Source organism: Chlamydotis macqueenii, chromosome 3 (genome assembly GCF_036417535.1).
Source record: "Chlamydotis macqueenii isolate bChlMac1 chromosome 3, bChlMac1.mat, whole genome shotgun sequence".
NCBI lineage: Eukaryota > Metazoa > Chordata > Aves > Otidiformes > Otididae > Chlamydotis > Chlamydotis macqueenii.
The window spans coordinates 43,320,689-43,338,379 of NC_141558.1; the positions used below are offsets into that span (position 1 = coordinate 43,320,689).

At 38.3% G+C, this 17,691-nt stretch overlaps 1 long non-coding RNA gene across 1 annotated transcript in view; it reads left to right on the forward strand.

Annotated features, from left to right (window-relative positions):
• Positions 1-17,691, forward strand: part of LOC147601227 (uncharacterized) — a 25,790-nt gene continuing 8,099 nt past the window's right edge. Inside the window, exons 1-3 of the long non-coding RNA XR_015258273.1 lie at positions 1-206; positions 3,573-3,748; positions 16,163-16,266. This is a non-coding gene — a long non-coding RNA (uncharacterized LOC147601227). The remainder of the gene's footprint in view (positions 207-3,572; positions 3,749-16,162; positions 16,267-17,691) is intronic.

Genomic DNA, 17,691 nt, shown 5'->3' on the forward strand with positions numbered 1-17,691 from the left:
CCCGGTGGGGCTGGGCGCTCCCCGGCCGAGCGGCCGCGCGCCCAGGGCCGAGTGTCCTGCGAGCCCCGCACCCGGGGGCAGAGGGGCGGCTTAGACGGGGCTCAGCTGCTCTGCAGGCCCCCCACCTCACCCCCGGGGGTTTCTCACCGCGAAGCGTCGAGCAGGCTGTTCCTGTAAAGTTGGAGGCACCTCTTTTAAAAAGCCAGGTAAAAGAGATGCCGAAAGTAGGATTAACAAATGCGGAGGAGCTCCAAGCCTTCTGCCAGGCAGGGATAAATATATGAGATGTGCTTGGTGGTGTTGCAGTCCTTGCGTACGGAAAGGGAAATTTAATATAAAATATCTCTTAAGAGTTGCTGTCTCCTCATTGCTCACGTAGCTAACTCAGTAAGGAGGAAGACTGGCCAAATAGAATGGTAGTTGCAACGCTAAGGGCATGCAGTATGTGGCATTGGCAGCCATGTCACCTCCAAACTGGGGTAGGGTGAGTGCTGGTGCTGAGAAGTGCAAGGCAATAGATCGTCATTTCAGGCCAAACTCTGCATGGTTCAGGGAAGCTTATTGTGGTTTCAGCTAGACATTTTATTTTCATAATTAAAATATGTATTATTGGCAAGACTCGATCATATTAAATGCGTATATAAGGATGTAAATTGATATGAAAAGTCTGTATTACCGAACTTGATGTCTGAACCAGGAAGAGTCTTTCACAATCACTTTTGCTGCATTCAAACTGCATTTACCTGATTGCCAGCTAACAAGTCTCTCCATCAGATCACAACCACTCGCAGTGAGCTCAGAACATGAGAGAAGCAAATAAGGAAGCTTCTCATTCTTCCAAATGGATCTTTTAAGCACAAAGCTGATGGGATGCAGCAGAATGCTGGTGGCTACATCCACTGATACTGCTTTGACTTTTCAGAGGTACAACTCTTGATTGACTTCAGCTGCCCTGCACTCACAAGGCTCTGGTTGAGAACCACAAGGCGAATCCAGAGAGGAAGCAATTTGTTCTGGCTGCCTTAAAAATTCCTGACCAAGTGAAATTACTTCTTTATTCTTACATGTTCTTTAACAAGTGGATGTGAGCTCTTTTTTTGTTGTAATTTCCTATCAGAGAAAAATCGCTGTTAAGTTCTACTGCTCATTTTGAGTGTAGAAAGAAAAAAAAAACAAAAAACTGTGGACTCTGTTTTCTGGGATGCACTCTGAACTCCTCCCATCTGAAATAAGCATAACTAACCAGTGAGAAACTGCCCCACTGGGGCTTCTGATTTGTTTTGCTGTGGTTGGTTAAAGTCTTTAAAGGCTTTTTCCAACACAGGGGAGACATGATACATTGATTCAATTTGAAAATCCTCAGATATTATCACTGCACTCCATCTTGTGGAAGAGGCAACAACACATTTTAAAATTATCCTGTAGTGGGTTTTTTGAGCAATTCAACCTAACAATGTCTGGTTCTTACTGTGAAAGCAAGGAACTACATATAGCAGTGGACACAAGTTTAATTCTCAATCTGCCTAATTGTACCAAATGGATTTGTATAAAAGTCCCTTGGTTTTAGGTATGAGCTTCACATCTCCTTCTTTGTTTTGGAAAGGAGCTTTAGGAAAGCATTTGAAGAATCTAATTTGAAAAGAGAAACTAAAGCAGAAAGGAACCTGCTTTCTAGGTGAGGTTGCCAAGGAGCACCCCAGATCTGGGAGCTGTCATAAGGCTGAAGAAGCAGCCGGGTGGAGCAGGGAAGGTGATCTGTGGGGATATGTGGCTGGGCTAAAGGCTCTGCAAAGCAGGATTGTTTTGTAGGAAACTGACTGGTTTGGAGTTTTGTTTTTTTTTCTTTGTTACCTCTATAATAAGTACAATACTCTAGCTGTATCTGGGACACTGTATTGAGGATCACTAGCTGCCTTATCAAAAAACCCCAAATGATGAGATTCTCTCTGCCTTTCTGAAACTGCCTTTTGTGGCTTGTGACCTTTTTCCCCTTGACATTCCCTGCTGCTTTGGGAAATCAGAATAGGTATTGAGGCAACAACTATGAACCATAGCAAAGGCATATTCATACATATTTGTGTCTGGCCAAGTGCAGAGAAAATTGAGAAACTTATCTGAATTCACAGCTATAGAAAGGTTAACCTTATAATAGTTGCCCTAGGACAAGCTTGAAGAGAAAGCCATTTAACTTTAATGAATAACTTAAAATATAAAGGGCTAGTTATTCCAACCGTTCCTTGGATGGAAGAAAAAAGGTTTTCTTGAGAAAAGACTGCAGAAAAGCTTAGTCATTCAGATCCGAAAAAGCAGGGAAAACAGGTTTTGCACAGGAAGAAGTTAGGACAAAATTCTGTCGTACAAATGAGAATCCTCTGAATTACCTCACCCCAGAAGCAGGTTCCACAAGCAGGCTAAATTTAATTAGCATACGTGAACTCGTCTTTTTTTTTTTTTTTTTTCCTCAGAACTCCCCTTTCTCTTGCAGTAGCAATAATGTACGTGCCTGTCCCTGTGATGTGGCATGCAAGGGCAAAGCTGAGTGAAGCACGGGCCTTTTGTGTTTCATTTACCAGGGAGGGGCTTGGAGAACAATGGTCAACTTGCTGATTGCCAGTATGCTTTACTGCTCCAAACTGTGCTAAGGCCGGTGAGGTAGAATTGATCTGTTTTAAGTAATGCCTCAGTGCAAACAAGGCCTAGAAGGTGGAGTGTCTCTTTCTGTCTGCTATTATAATAGTGAAGACAGGTCTCATTAATTCCTGAGATAATACTAAGGGCAGTGAATCTTTGTTGACTACGGTATTTGTTAGCCTTTTCCAGACTCCTTGGTCATTCTCCTAGAGCAATGACTCATTACCTCATCAGTGCACTGATTACATTAAATTGTTATTACTAGTATTACAGTATAAGTAACATAATGCTTATGCTAATTCACTTTGTGGGCAACTGTCAGAATTCTTGAAAGAATTTCAGTTGTCAACTGAAAACGTCCCACATGAGCATTTCAGCATTATTTAGACTTTTCCTGATTATTCTATTCATATTTATGACACTTAACTCTGTTCAGTGATAATTTTCAATATAGTATGTGAAAACTCAGAGGAAATGGTCAGAGCTTTTTGTGAAACCATTAATATTGTTTGAAGGGAAATCAGGACTTAACGTGACTACTCTTCAGTTTTTACTAAAATTCAGCCTCACTGATTTTTTTTTTCTTGCAGAGCAGGCCAAAGAGTAATGTTGGGGCTGGGGTGGCAGGGAAGACGTGACCAAAATAAGAGGTTTGTTTTTTTAGAAACATTGAATATGGATTATAAAATTATGTAGTTATATTTTTTCCTAATAATAGCAAGAAATCATGCAGGTAAACAGAAAAAAAAATCATATGTTCAGAGATTTTGTATTTTCATTTATTTTATTAAGCAGTTAGTTGTATACAACTCCAAAAGTCTTGAGTTTCAGGCTGTCTGAACTCTGTGCCCTGAAGAAAAGGAAGACTTCAAAATGTGGTCTCTGGTATATCCAATATAAAAACCTTACAGTCCCTTTTGCCTACTTTTTCTTTGTAATAGGATGAATTTGAAGACATGAAAAAACACAGCATAGTGTAACAATGAAGGGACAGTACCAAAGTCTGACCTTGGTGTGGTTATTCATGTGCTTGAAGTTACACAAGTATTTTATTCTGCCCGTATGTGGAATGCAAACAAGCTCATAACAGTAGCTGGAATGAGTGAAGAAAGACTGGGTGAGTAAGGATTATACTGAAAAAACAGACTGCTATTTTGAAGTGGAAATCTATGACATTTATCTGAGAATTGATGCAGAAGGCTTGTGAACTGGAGCTGAGTTTGAAATGTAGCATGAAAATGCTTCCACACCTTTCTCTAGAAAAATGAGGTCCTCTAGAACTGCTTTTGCAGTGGAGCAAATATCAACTAGTCATTTCCTCCCAGCTTCAGTACTTTGTTTTCTATCCTGTTTTTATTCTGAGAGGAAGAGAGAGAAAGAGAAAGTGTTTGAGCAAAATTTGTGTCATTGCCAACCAAATATGAGGTAATTTATTATGTAATTTCAGATATCGCAACACATCCAGTGTTTCTTGTCTTCTCTTTTGGCCATCTGACTGCTATTGAAGTCATTTCTCTTTTATTTCTCATAGCAAAAATGAAAAGAATGTCAACAAACCTCATAAATTCACCTTTGTCTCAAAAGCCATTTGCTGCTTCAGTTGCTACTGTTTGTCTTTGAAGGAAGATAAACCAAAGCTCTATTACATCTGTGCACCATCCACATTGCCATGAAAAAAAAAACATGTTTTGGGAAAATTCAGCATTCAACTTCCAATCTATAAGACCCTGTAATACGTCTGGGCTGTAACTTAAATCCTTCAGCAGTTATAATAATTTCAGAAGCTTTTGGAAGCAGAGGACATGTCATGGAATAGTCTTCAAAGTGATATTTTGCCCCTGAAACTCAACTCTGAGACCCATGTATCTTCATCCCATGTCCCAGTTTTAAGAAAGGAATGAGATTTGTAACACTTCTCATTTAGACTCTCTTGTAAGAGAACCAGTCGATCTCCCCTTGTAGTTAGTATGCTGGACACTTTCTGGTATTTCCTCTCTTGGTAAGGAGGCTACGTCCAGTATTACTGAAGTCAATATACTCTCTCTAATATGTTTGTTTCATTCTGTTCTTTAATCCAGGAACCAGGAGCAAAAAATCTTGATGCATGGACTTCCTAGAGAGAAACTATAAACTTCTTCAGCTATTCTCTGCCATTCCCTCTGCCCAGTTTAGTGTTTCCTTTGCTTCCATGCAGAGGGTGTAATAAAAGACGTGTATAGTCTTTCTCCTCATCCAGATCCCAGCTGTGACTGCTTTTGTAAATTTGCTGTTCTGTCACATTCAGACTAGATTTATATCTACTCCAGTTACTCAATCCAATTTTCAGTAGCACCTTTATGGTACGTACTGATATCTTTGTTTTTAAAACAATTATTTTTACTGATAACATAGGGATTTAAATGACAGTCTTTATTTTCAGCGAATGCTTTGGGGTCCTTACATTACAGTCTAGTGAAACTAGCTGGGATGACTTTCCAACATCTTAATGCAGGAAACTATCAGTGTCTGAACATGTTCAAAGTTTTGTGCAACTACATTTTTTAGGAAAAGCATAACAAAACTGCGCTTCTGCCACAAGGCATCTTTCTTTTCTGGTGTCACAAATTTGGTATTGCAAAATCTAATTCTGTCCACCATTTTAAAACTGTTGCCATTCATTCACCAGCAAATTTTACTTTTAATAGATGCTATAAGTCAAGATGGACAACATAGATATTATTAATTTTTAAAATTCTGATTTCTTTTTATTCAGAACCATGAACCTAATGTTACAAAGTGACCTCTATAATAAAACAGGTTTCTGAACTGTTAACCAATGACAAATGCTTCATAGATCCTCCAATTAAATAAAAACAATGATGAAAAACTCACTTATCATGGAAAGACAGCATTAGAGTAAGTAAGGCAAACAATCTACTACTGGGAAATATCTGTGTTGGAATCCTCTGAATAGGTAAGTAACTTCAGCAAAGAATGTACATGAAACAGTGTGTTTAAAAGAAAATTTTGTGTTCAATGGATTTAATAATAATATTAAAAAAATACTGTGATGTTCCACATCATTTTTAGTTCTCTCTTTAAAAAGAGATACTACCCTATTTTAATTACACCAGGGATTAGCTAATATTTCAAATTTGTTTTAAGTTCCTTTTGTCCTAAATATGCCTTACCATTTTTAGAACACCACTAGTAATTTAACAGTGACTTTCACCTCTGGAGGCTTTTACAACTCTTACTCCTCAGAGAGAAAGAAGGTGTCTAAGAACATAAGTGAACACAGGATGGTGTGTCCACAGTGGTGGATGCCCCATCCCTGGAAACGTTCAAGGCCAGGCTGGATGAGGCTCTGAGCAACCTGATCTAGTCGGGGATGTCCCTGCTCCTTGCAGGGGGGTTGGACTAGATGACCTTTGAAGGTCCCTTCCAACTCTAACCATTCTATTATTCTATGATTCTATGAAATGCCCAACTAAGTAGGACTGGGATCCTTCTTTTTTTTCTTGTGTCAGTGGCAAGAGACCCTGGTGCACATCAGCTACTTTGCATGAACACCAGATGAGGCAGACTGTGGTCCCTCCTCCAGAAATTCTCATTGAAGTTCTAGCTGCACTTTTTCCTTTAGCCCTCTCCCTCCCTGGGGGGCTTCAAGGTTTTGCTAATATGTACCTAAACAGAAAAGCAAGTAGAAACAGCAGCAGTAGGAGAAACTATTTCTAGAGTGCACACAAGCTTGGCCACCTTCTTCAGGACTTTTTTGTTGTACTCCTGTGGCTTCCATGGTTGTTAGGAAAGTAAATCCTTGCCTAATCCTTTTACTATCCAATTTTGGACCAGTACATAAACTTGTTCAATTCCTGTTTGTACCTGCTGTTGGGATCTACTTCCGCAACCTCTTTTGGCAGCAAGTCCAGAAATTCACTAGCCACTGTGTAATATGTTATTTTAATCTGTTTTAAAGTAATTTCACCAAATGAGCCAAACTCTGTGATTTGATGAAAAATGGTTCCATATTCATCTTTTCAGCCACATTCATGATTTCATAAACCTTGAACAAGTCTCACCACAGCACTCTCCTTTCGCAGTTGAAAAGTCTTAAACTTTTTAGTCTGATCTTGTAAGGCAGCCACTCCCTTTTATCCCATTAATAATTTCAGTTATCTTCTCTGTATCTCTACCATGTTCTTTTCGAGATACCAAGACCAGAACTGTACACACCATTCAAAATGTAGAAACAATAGAGTTACAGTAGAGTTGACGCAAAATCCCTCACTACCATTTCAGATGATGCCAAACACTTTTTTTTTTTTTTGCCTTTTGCTTGAATGCTACTACAAATTCACCCAGTGATTTCAGAGAACTTCAGTCTCAATAACTCTTAACAATTCCTTTCTAGGTTGTATCTGGTCATTAGATGTGGCAATGCTATCTGACAATCTGTGTGCTTCAGAGAAAGCCCACTCATTTAGCCAATTAAACAGTGTTGTTAATTTTTAGAAGTGATGTTAACCTATACAGGTTCAGAATTTCATTCTGAATCCTGTGAATGATTACTTTTACAATTTCTTGTATAATGTATCAATGTCTATTGGTCCCAGTGTTGTTGGCCTTCCAAAGGAACAGCTCTACTTTGAGTGAAGTGAAGTTCTTATTTAAATAAGCTCAAACATATATTTAGTATGAGGTAGACAAGATGAAGATGCTGTAGATGTAGATCCTAGATAAGAAGTCAGCAGAGAGAGCAAATTAAAGTTACCTTTCGAGCAGTATCTGAGTCCTCTGATAGAAAAGTCAGCTTCTTCCTCTGTGGCTGGTGATCTCCATGCTGAGTAGATGAGAAGAGGCATGGGTGCTCCTTAAACATCATTGCGCTCTTCATATTTTTTTATTTCTTGTCTTAATTTCATTTCTAATTTTTAGATGCACAAATGCCAAAATTGAACAATTAGGAGGTTGTTATCAGAGACTTTATGACCTGGAGCTGTTTGTATGTTTGTAAGTGTGTATGTGTGCATACACCCCTTACATGATGCACTCTTTAACTTGCAGGCCCTGCACTAGTAGATCCAGGCTGAAGAAATATTTTTTTTTCTTATCCATTTTACTTAGAGAAGTAATGGTTTTCTAGCGAGCAGACATTTTGCATATTACATTTCGTTTGGCACATTAGTTCTTGTCTATTCAGTATCCACATAAAACAATAATGTAGGGCACCTGTAAAGGCAATCATATGAACAGACAGCAGGCTATTCTTTTATAAGGCTCTTTGCTTTTTCAGTTTTGTATTTTAAAAATCCAAACATTTTAAGTCAGTTTTCTAGGAAATAAAAGAAGGTGCTACCTGTTGTTTTTTTTTAGGGGGGAGGGTTGTAAAATATCCAAAGAATGAGTAAAATATCCATTTAAAAATGAATAATTTGACACTATTCTATTCTTATGAATGCTGATTACTAGGGAGAAAAGAATTGTTAATGGGAAAGCTCTATGTCCTTCTAAAGCAATTCTTGTGTTATTAAAAGTAAACATATTTAAAGAATCAACCTTTTGTTAATGATCAGTGTACTCCTTTACTCCTTTCCCTTTTTGTCTTCAAATAGACCAGCTGACGCCCGCTCTGCTTTTTTTTTTTTTTTGCTTTTTTTTTAATGCAGGGAGGAGGTGGTTACAGCAAAGATGTATTTTAATGTACAAATTTGAAAATATAAAACCATCCTTTTTGCAATTTCAGATCATGTTTACTGAAGCATATTTCTCCTGATTGCTCTATATAAAGTCCTTTCTAATATTATGATTGATGCCTATAAATATACAGGCAGTGAGATGGCAATCACCAAGGAGGGAGAAGAGCTATGAATAAATTTAGGCTTGAAATTTAGAACATTTCTAATCATCAGAAGAATCAGATTCTGAAACAGCTTTTCAGCAGAAGTCACGGTGGGATGAACTCTTTCCAGTACAACGATGACATCTGTGATTTCCAGTTCTGCTAATTTAATCAGAAGGCTGTAACACAGCCTGGAGTCTTTCTTTCTTGTGCAGAACAACATAAAAAAACCCAAATTCTACAGGCTGAGCATCCTATTGTCTGTGTGGAGACAAAGCTACAGCTCTGTCTTAGGGATTAAAAGGAGAAAATCCACATTCTGTTTTGCTACACCTTGCCTGTGCAAGGAGTGAGCTCTTACTGAGCTGTGGAGTTGTGTTAAATAACTTTAGCGAAAGCATCTGTGGAAGTTTTAGACATGACTGCTTTTCTGCTGGAGGGCACTGTCATCAGATCTGAGCCAGCAGAAAGGCTCGTACTTGTGTTTCTTATTTGCTTCAGCAAAAGGTCAGCCAAGGTTAGCTTAAAATATATTAAGCAATAGGTTAAATGGTGCCAGTTGACTTTGTGCAGAAGTAGACCAGGAGTGTCCACAGAGGCTGTTCCATAACTGAGCTCCAGAGGCAAGTGAACTGTGAAAGAAAGGACAGCAACAGATTCTGCCATTTCTGTGGTGACTATCTGACACAGCTCGGTAGCTGTGCAACCAGTTATTATCTATGCAACCAGTTATTTCTGCTGCAATCTGAAGGATGGTCTCTGTGCAGTGAGGACCTTTGAAATATTAAGCTTGCAACATTTCTGGACAGGGCAAAACCACTTTGCTTCCAGATTTATGCATTTTCTGATGTTTTCCTGTGGCACACCGAGAAATGCCTGATAGATGGCAGGAAGAATCAACGGACAATACAGACTTGTGGGTCTAACTCAAAAACTGCTGTGCTTCCTTTCATACTGTCCTGAGGCCCATTTCTTCTTGTCCTGTTTGGATGCCGCTGTACCACACTGCTGGTCCTTGCAAGTTCTGAAATGTTGGTGGAAGGGTATTTGACACTTGAACCAATGAATGTCACATTCTGGCGAGTCAGCCACAAGGCTACCACTCAGCTTTAGCATGGCACTCAGGCTGGCATGTTTTAGTGCAGTGTATTCTTCCTAAGGGTGCTCAGTAGATGCTTACAGGAACAGTGTAAGTAACAGGCCATGTACCAAATGATTACGTCTGGTTTCCAGCAGTCTGTGACTTATGGACTTCCTAAATCACTAGTTCTTCCTAGATGTTACATGTCAACTCCTGTGTTTAACAGCTACACATGGACTTCCACTTCATTGTTGTTGGGGTTTTTTTTTTTACTTCTTTTTTAATCTGCTTATACTTTTGACCTCCATAACATCTCACAGCAATGAGTTCCACAATTTAATTCGACATTAAAAGAAAGACTGGCTTGCAAGACTGACAGTGCGCAGAAGCTATAAGTTCCTTAAAGCCCATTTGCCATTTTAGTGACCTTATTGCAAAGTTCCAGCCTACAGGGACACATACAGAAGGTAGAAATTGAGATCCATTATATCATAGTGTTAACTCCAGCCTTAATAGAAAATGTTTCAGTCACAGCTTGACATGATAACATCACCGTACTTGAGAGATACAGCAGGTCTCAGAACAGTCTGCAGGGTGCGAAAACAAAACGACTTCTACAGCCTCCAGGGTGTTTTAACTCAACAGAACGAACAGGGCAGGATTCGTGTTAGAGCTACTGTGAGCACCTCTTTTGGAATAGTTGCTATTTTGAGTAGGTCTGTCATTTTCCTGACAATTGTAGTTCTAGAGGTATTTCCTATCCCTCTCCAACAGTAGCTAGACCAATACTGTGTGCATTTGTTTGTATAGGCATTACAGAGATGACATTGTTATGTTACTAAATCACAGTTTGTAAGTCTCTTCATGGAGAATACAGTTGATTTTCAGTACTATAAACATTGGTTGAAGAAGAGGGAATAAATGGTTGAAAGCTTACTACAGTCAGTCTAGAAGTAGGGCTTAGTCTTGAATCATGAAGGTAGTAAATCACTGGGGTAATTTCCTAAGAATTACGCAAACTTGAATTTGTTTGATCAATAGTGGGTTTGTTTGTTTTCCCTAAAGCTTGTTTTCTATTTCAAAGAAATAGGGAATTAAGGAAGCATTACATCACTATATTTTAGATGACATTAGATCATAACAGTGGTCATGTCTAAGATTATATGAAGTATGAAAATAAGGATAAAGGAAGAACTCAGAATAACCATAAACCATTGAAAGACATAAGTTGCTCTGGAATAATTCAGAGGAAATAAAGATCAGTTAGTTTAAACAAAAACTCCATTGGTAATCTACTGAAGGCTCTTCCTAACAAACAACAACACTGCAGATTTATATAATACTTTAGTGGTAATCCAAAGTGGTATACAGATGGGTATATGGGATTATTTCATGCATCTCTAAAAAGCAATCTCTTCTTGACTAGAAAAATTGTAATTATTCACTGTCAACAGTAATACATGGTACGCTGGATCAGCAGTGTGGTTTCTGGATATCTGGGGTATAATTTCATCTACAGGCAGAATATATGGGCTCCTGTCTGTTTTCCTCTTTTAAGAAAATGGTAAGAAACAAATGTTCAAGAAAATGCCTAACTGTATGCTAGAAAACCTTCCTCCAGACCAGTCCTCAATATCTGATTAAGATGATATGGATTTTACATTAACTTGCCTATTTTTTTTCTCAGAGAGAGAAAATATGTGTTTTCTTTCTTTCTCTAAAGAAGTTTTAATTCCTTCAGTCCTGCTAGTGGATGAAAAGCTTTATTTCCTTCATTTTTAATGGAAGCTTCTAAGCCTTATGATTGTAGAGAAAAGATTAAAAGTCTGCAGCAAAGGTTCAATAATTGTAAATCAAATAAACTCCATGAACCCCATATTTCTTTTAAAATTACCTGATGCTTAAGGATAGTAATACGATTCTTGGCAACTGGGACACAAGACTTTTCTGTGCATGAGACTGATAATATTGTAATTCCTACCTCTTTACAGCCATTTGTAGTAGATGAGAAATAACTTAGATTGTGTTTTAGCCTCAACTCTGCATTCCAAGAAAACTCCAACAAACTTATACAGATTAGGTGACTCCAAAGCAATGTTATTTTTTTTCAAATGTATGTCCTTTGTTCCAAAGTGCCCTCGATAAATGGGAACATTCAGTGGCATGCTGAACAAGGAAACCAAGCTTTTGTAACAGGTAAAATTTTGTAAAATTCAGCAATTCATCATATCACCTGCCTGAGTTTATTTTACCTAGCTAGATTTGAAATATCATATACATTTTAATTAGCACACTATATACTATTGCTAGGTTTTAACCCAGGTATGGGTTTATAGTATCTGAGAACATACATTGCAAGAAGCACAAATTGCCAGTTTGTACTTAGTTGAACACAAAATTGGCAAAATTTGGTGCTGGGCAGTTATGTAAAAGAGCTGAGTTCTATCAGTCCAGATCTCAAAGCTCACCTTAGGTTTTTGGTATAACTTCTAATCATTATATATGGCTCTGATTTATATACATTTCTAACTGAAGCAGACCTTCTGGACTGCACATGCATGTAATCCACCTACCGGGCATATGGGGACTGTAAAACAAATGGATGCAAGCAGCTCCCACAATTGTTCATTGGCTTTGGGGAGCAAACGGATGCTTAGTGAACCATCAGCATCACCTCAACATGTTTTGGAAGTCTGTTCAAATACTGCCCTTCTCCATCTCCACTGGGAATGTAAAGTCTCAAAATGGTATAACTGTTTTATTCAATAGTCCTATTTTATATTTTTTGGATACCCAACATTAATTTTCAGTGTAATTCTGTTCCAGGTGTTTGTGCACTACAAAAGGTTTTTGTTTCTAAGTACATGTTCTGCTATGGTAATTATCCCTCCTGCACTGTAATTCAAGCCTAAAAGTTGATTTATTCTCCATGTGTTCTTTGTAGAATTAAATGTGTCACCGTTGTAACTGACTGACTTCTGACAAAGCTGATCTAAATAGTTGCAGAAATGTCTCATTGCCTTCACAGTTATGAGCCCAATTAACTTGTCAACATTTTCCAATGGTTATTTACTACAGATTTACCACAGCGCTTATCAGCTGTAGAGGTGGGAGAAAGAAGGGCAATTAGGATAGGGAGTGTCTTTACTTGCAGTTTTCTAGTGACAAGTGTAACTGGAGCCTTATTTCACAATTATTTTAGGATACACAGGAAGTCAGAAATGGAGATGGGTCAGAAAATCATGAAGAGCTTTGTTCAGTGATTGTCATCTGACTCTGAAGCCTACTGAAATTAGCTTTTGTACTAAAAATGAGATTATACCATCTGCCTTAGCATATTTCATATGTCATTTCACATGCAATTTGCTACCTAAACACCAGCTTCTGCTATCTTTTTTCATCATATGCTGAGAACATTGTAGCTGCATGAAAAAGGTGAAAATTCAGAAAAAAAATTGAGAACATTAGCTATTGTTCTGATAGCATTAATCCCTTTCATATTTTGCTTCTTTGCATGTATTCTGTATTGCCTAAACTAAATTACTGTAGATTCTCCTAGGAAAGTATCATACTGAACATTGTGTGATTTAAATATAGCTAGAGATCGCACAGGGCCTTGCTAGAGAGCAGGTCATGTGCATTGCGCTTTCTGGAGCTGTCGAAAGGTGCAGAGATCAGAAGCTGTTGATCTAGCCTGACACTTTCAGAATAAACACCATGTTCAAAACAGCTTCACTCTTCTGGGAATACAAGCAACAACTCGTTTTGAGAGGGGGCTGCCCTCACACAGCAGATCTTTTTTTTTTCCCACCTCAACCATCACAGCGGTGAAGCGTGCCATCCTGGTTGTAGGGCAGGATGCCAGTGGTGGCTGCTGGAGGTTCCTGGCCTCCTCTTGCAGAACCCTAGTCCATCACCACCCGCTAGCAACGCACAGCAGTCCCATCTGGTGCCAAGTTGGAATTGCACAATCTATTCACTGTCAGGGTGCATCACAACCTGTGATGTTCAAAAGGCTCAACAGTCTTGGACAAAAGGCATCTCTGTGAAGGTGTTTATTTTCAGACCTCTCTGGGGTGAGGAGATCCTTTTAGGTCTGGGAAAGTATGTATCATGTTCAAGGACCAAATTGTGATGATCTGTCCATAGATAATTCAAGTTGCAATTCTGGTTTCAAGATATCTAAGGAATATATGTAGTGAATATAAAACTGAAGTTGTTTCTTTTCTGAGAGGGCACTGTGGCTGAATGGAAGCCATGGTAACTAGGATGGCATATGCTGGTACCTTGTTCCTGAGTGATAAAAATTCACATAGAGTAGGCTTTGTGCTTAGCAACAAAACCTCATCAACCAAGTTTTCAAATAGTACTCCCTCCAGCACTCCATTGCAGCTGCCATCCTTGTCCTGTGCAGTAGGTATGCCCAGTCTTCGTACTTTCACGTTCACTAATCCATCCTTTAGGCATGCGATAAGCAGCACAAAATACATTTCACATAAAACAATTTATTCTTGTTGGCCATTGCTTTAGAAGAATACACAACTCTGATCTCCTTCCCTGTAGAGCTGTTGTGAAGTATGACTCATCCTTGGCCAACATGTTGGATGTTCACTTTAATTAGAATACGTGTGCATCTAAAGATTGTTATAAATACTTGCTGTAAATAGCAAATTACTCCCTGGTATACAATGGGAAATAGAAGTAATTTCAATACATTTTATACATTAAACTGTACATTTTAAGTCATGTTAGGGCAACACACTGACAAAAATTAATTAGGGACATTGTCTAATTAGCATACATTGGCTGCCATACAAATAATGTTGGCATGAAAAATGGGAATAATGCAAATTGTACTCTATAGTGACGATTACATATTTTCTAAACACTAAATAATATTATACAAATCTTTGATATTTACCCGGTGTGGCAAATCTGGATAAGGATCCAATTTATTTATAATAAGAAGAGTGAAAAGAGATAAAGTAGATAAACTGCTCTCTAGTTCTTGATGATACACATTAAACAGGCTGACTTTCATCTCACATGCAGATGCTTTCCTCAGTACAGGCAGGTGAGATGCCTTTATGCTCACCTGGGATCTAACTGACCCATGCAACAGAGCCGGTATCTGACACAGCACAAGCTGATGATCCAAAGATTGTACAATCTCTCTTTTGGGAGATTGTAAAAAAGAACAGGAATATTATGTCTTTCCAAATGTAGCTTAGCACACTTGAGCAAGCTTAGACTGCTCCCAAAATCTAAGCTATTACACTAATACTAGAATGATCATGTAATGTGTGCGTGTGCGTCTTTCTCCATTGTGGAGAAATAAATACTATTTGTCTGTAAGCAACATACCTTTTTTCTCTTTTCAAAGTTCACCGTGATTTACTGACTCAGGATGCAGCGTAATGTAGCGTAATACTCTATCACTGTGTGTTAAAAGGAAGTCTCTGGGGTGTTAGACTAATTGACTTTATTAAGATCATCTTTAAGAGTGTTCTCAGATGGTCAGATCAATAGCACATGATTAGAGCCTTAAAATGCCTTTTACTACATGGAAATCTTCACAGGGTGCCACTTCACACTTTCACAGAAGAGTGTATTTCAATAGTTTTCATCCCTCAGACAAAGAAAAGTGAATGAAATCTTAACTGAACTAGCCTTACTTCTGAGAAATTTACAGAAGCCTCAGAGCTAATCTTAAGACCAAATTGTGCATATTTTTGATCACATGCATCATTTCTGTTGGGGGAAACCTGACCACTTGTGTAAATAAATATTCACATATCTAAGCTGCAGGATCAGGACTTGAGGGTCTATCTCGTTCCATTCCCTCAATGAGGATAATGGTGCCCCCCTGCATTGGCACAAGCTTAGGTTCACTGTTTTTTTCCACAGTCCTTCTGTGGCAGGTCAGAATTTTTCAGCTTTCTTTTATCACTGACTTGAACTTATGATGAAGACCTATCAGAAAGACAAACATGTATATACCACAGAACCATCAGAGAGCCTTCCTGGAGTGATTTAACTGATATAATGGCAACAATTTGGTGTATGCTGCTAAGACAATGATTGAAAAAAATAGAGGTGTCAGTCACTGCACTCAGATTTTTTCATAGGTCTGATGCAGACCTGAGGCATTAAGAAACTGTGTACAACTTTTTTTGTGTGGTGTCTTTGTGAAAATGTGGGAGACTTGAAAGTAAAATGTCAACTCACTTCTGCCTATGTACCAGCACCATCAAAACAAAGATTCAAAGCATCAGAAATTATAAAGCTGATCTTTAACAGACTTGTTTCTACCTATTTCGTAACTTTTGTGGCCTTAGAAAATGAGTAACAACTATGGATCTTTTAAGTGTGCAATAAATGGAAACAATTCCTTTCACAAAGTGCTCTGACTGTAATGTGGATCCTGTAACCTTATTACTGAAAAATGTTACTACAGAGGAATTGCTTAGAGAAGAGGAGCAGTTGTGAGCTTACATACAATTTTTCTACATTACTACTGATTAAATAAAACAAAGCAATATTATTTCCATTGGTAAACCACAGAGAAAAAAAAACAAGGATAAGTTTTGTTTGGATTTTCACTCTTGTTTCCCTTTTCTCCCACACAGAACCCCGGCTACTGCTTTCCAGAGATGAATGCATTGCCTGGTACTAAGTATATACTGAGAAAACACGTAAGCTAGCAGGAAGAATGATGGTATTACTATTGCAGGTATAATCCTTAAATTGTATATTTGTAGTCTGTTGAACAATTGCTTTGTCTTTTGCTCTATTTTAGTACCTTTTCTCTCTACTCACATCTTATAGATGAGGTGTCAGAGTTAGCTCCTAGTAGGAACAGGAATCAGAAAGACGACATTCCAGGCAAAGGGAGTAAAGGACAGATGGATGGAATCAAGTTTCTTTCCCCATAATTTTTAATGTTCTGGTGATGCTGAGAGACATTTGGTTGGGCATAGGCAATATGGAGTCACTCTTCCTAGAGGCATGCAGCAGAACAACGGGTAACAGTCACAAGTTGCAGCAGGGGAAATTTTGCCTAGATGTAAAGAAATTATTTTTCCCAGGAGGATAGTTAAGCACTGGAGTGGGTTGCCCAAGTTGTGGAATCTCCAGCCTTGGAAGTATTCAAAGCTTGACTGCACAAGATAAAATTTTCCCTTACAATCTAAATTACTCTGTGATTCTAATAATTCAAAGTTGTTTAAAACATGGTGCCCAGTATTTTGATGTAGCAAGTGTTCTGCTTCTTTCCCAATTGAAATACACTTGACTTTCATGGAGGTTGCCCAGCCCCTGTTAAAACTGTCATCCAGCTCCTGCAGGTCAGTAAGACTTTAGAACTCGTTATTCCAGTGCAGTTGGCTTTGTGTAACCTTAATGGACTAAGGACAAGCCCTGAAAGTATTACTGAAATTGTAGATGCTGCTAATGATCTGGAATTTTATAAGTAAAATTAAAAAGTGAAATAGAGATATTTGTAGCATGGCAAGAGACGCATGTGTAAAAAAAAGCATGCCTAGGAAAAGTTAAGATTAATTTCTCATATTATACATCTTTTATTCCTACTCTGCTGCTGGCAGACCTCTGGAAAAAAATAAGACAATATTACTTCTAACAGTAAACCAGAGAAAAACATAGCAGTAAATCAAGTAATGCTTTGTGTGATGACTTCCCTAAAAGCTATGGGATGAAGAACACAGCCAAAACAAGTATTATTCTTGTTTTCATAGTTTACATTGAGGTGCATCCTGGTAAGTCACCTTCCCAAACAATGCAATCAGGTCCCCTGAGGCCCACCTGCATAAATCTCATTATATTCTTATAAATCTCTCGGGGCACTTAAAAGCTTTGCTAGCTAACAACATAAAACAAAAAAAAAAAAAAAAAGAGGCCACCTGCAGCATATAGGGACTTGGCAGGGCTTTTGAAAAAAAGTTTTATTTGGAGAGAGGAGTTATTTGCAAGGATTCAGTAACAAAACCATCTGCCTGTATCTCCTCTGCAGCCTGCAACTCCATTTTTGTCTCATGTATCTAGTGAGGGGATGCAACAGATAAGCTGTTTTTTCATCTTTAAGGCACATTTTTTTCAGCTGAATCTTTAGATATCACTCTGCAACCATAGAAACAGTTTG